Source organism: Orbicella franksi, chromosome 13, assembly GCF_964199315.1.
Source record: "Orbicella franksi chromosome 13, jaOrbFran1.1, whole genome shotgun sequence".
NCBI lineage: Eukaryota > Metazoa > Cnidaria > Anthozoa > Scleractinia > Merulinidae > Orbicella > Orbicella franksi.
In genome coordinates this window covers 2,655,166-2,657,814 of record NC_138157.1, presented here as the reverse complement: position 1 = coordinate 2,657,814, position 2,649 = coordinate 2,655,166, and positions in this window count along the sequence as shown.

The following is a 2,649-nucleotide window of genomic DNA, read 5'->3' as shown; positions in this document are numbered from 1 at the left end:
AAACCTTAATAATTTGCATGCAGTTACTACAGCAAGGATCCCTTTACATGACCACGACGTTCAAGTACTCAGACTGAGCAACTTCAATTACATAATGATCTTGCAGATTCCATAAACGTAAACTGAGTGGCAAATACTCTAGCAATCCCTGATTTCAGGAGACTAGAAAGGGTCGGAGGGTGTAAAGTGCAGGTTGCAGGTTAGGGTTGCAGGTCACTTCTTTACCATAACTGAAGCAACCCAAACCTTTACAAAAATGCTAACCTAAGGCTTAAACATTATCTTTTAGGCCCAATGTTAGCATTAATAAAGTTTGGGTTGCTCCAGCTATGAAACAATGACCCGCAATCATAACCTGCAACCTACAGCTTACACCCTCCAAGAAAGGGTTTTCCCCGGGTAACAGTGGGTTTCCAGTGGAAAAGGATTACCACACTGTCAATCCTTTCAGTAGGGAAACGTTTTGATATTGACTTTTAGTATAATTACATAAGTGTTTATTGAAAATTCTCTGCGCTGATTGGTTGCATTTGAGGTGATTAATAGGCGATAATCACTTAAGCGGTTTTTTTTCAAAATGGCCGCAGGCCCTTTTGTCGAGGTCACAGACGAAGAAATTAATTGTTTTAAAGAAAATGCATATTTTTCAAATAATCACTTATGTAATTATACTAAAACAATTATTCACTCCAGGCTTGGTGAAGATCGGCGAATAAAGACCTCGTCTTCGTTTCGGTTTTTATTCGCCGACAATCACCTCGCCCTCGGCGAATAATGGGCCCTTTGCAGGTTAGTGATCACATGGTACAAAAACCACCATACTGGAATGCAAACTGCCCACTGGGACATCTAAAACAAAGAAAATTTAGCCGATTAACTTGCTTTGCTTAGATGTCCAAGTACGCAATTTGCGTTCCAATATGGCGGTTTTTGTACCATGTGATCACTAATCTGCAAAAGGCCCATCGTTAAATATTATTGTCAGGCAATTTTTAAGGGTGTCTGCGAGTCTCCAACTGTTTCTATGGCAACGGTACAGCGCACTTCTAAAAGACCCTACAAAATTCAATTTTTGGAAAATGTCTTAAAAATTAACTCGGTGACCTAGTAGTTTTTTTTTGTTTGTTTGTTTGTTTGTTTGTTTGTTTGTTTGTTTGTTTGTTTTTTTAATTTCGAAAAATGTATGAAGTTCTCATACCTAATACGTAGTATGCGAAAAAGCTATCTAGTAGAGCTTGTGTTATTTACGGAAATGCGTTAGCGGACGACATTGTATAGAAAGGAATTTAATTTATTTTTAATTCAAATTTAAGTGGCAAGGCATTGAAATCAGTCATCTCTGACACTAAGAGCGATGCTATTTATAAATGTATCTGTCGAGCGGTCACGCAAAACCTGTTGTGGAGGTGATATATACTTAATTTTTTCATAAGGACGACCTTTCATCTCAAATGTAGCCAAAATATCAGATCTCTTCTCGTTTAAAAAGTTTTTGGGATGGCAATGTAAAGTAAGTAAAGTAAAGTAAAGTAAAATCCTTTATTTAAAGCACGATTATCGTTTAAGCACTAAATGCTTTGGGGGGTCGTGTAACTAACGTGTCACAGAGAATAAAATATGTGCGCGGGCTATTTAGCTTTTTGGTGTACATTGTATCATTTAATTCCTCCCACTACCAATCAACATTGCCGAATCGTGAGTAACTGAAAAGTCTTTTTTCGAGTCTGTTTCCCAGGTTATAATTTCTCATACAGATTTGGGTTTATCATTTTCTACGGACAATTTAGCCTTTCTTTAATAATATTCAAAACTGGTTGTTACCTCTTTTGCGAGGCTGTCAACAGTATAATGCCCCTCAGGTAAAGATACAACCGTGTCATTTTCTCTAAACATTGCCCCAACACGTTTCAGATTATGCCAGGAGTTAAATAAACTACATCATGATAAGTTTTATGAAATTTATTTTTGGGATCGGCTCGTCAAAGGAGACAGTTTCCCCGTTCTTTTGCGTGACAATTGGGAGGTCATGGTTTCGATTCCTGTCGGGAACTCAGATTTTTTCTTTGTTCCACGCTCGTGTCATGTTGAGTAGTTCATTTTTCACACTTTTATATTGTACAAATATAACATGTTCAAAATGGATGCAAACGTCAGAGGCGAAAATCAAAGCAAGCAATGCAAAGACAAATGCATGGACCCGGTTCACGGGACAGTTTTCGAACGAAGATAGAACCAAATTCGTTGCGCAAGAAACATAACGTCAGCGCGGAAATACTTTTCAAAGATAGCCCTAGTTCATTGTAGAGCATTTTTGGCTCTGACAGAAATATTGGAGCCAACGAATGAAAAGGAGATTCGTTATGGAGGGAAATAGTATGTTGTTCTAGGATTATAATGGATTTAAAATGTTCCAAAAAATCTTTTCCTAATATAACATCATGCAAGAGATTGGTAATGACAAGGGCATTATGGGTAAAAGTGCGTTGTCCAATTTGGAAAGGGGCTGTTACTCTGCCTTGCACTAGCATGCGGTCCCCACTGACTTCCGATTGAACTTAAGGTGGAATTGAATGGGGAGGGTGTTTCACGGGTGCCCGTAGGGGCTGCCAGAGAGCTGAACTAATTGCGGTTATAGCGGCTCCAGTGTCT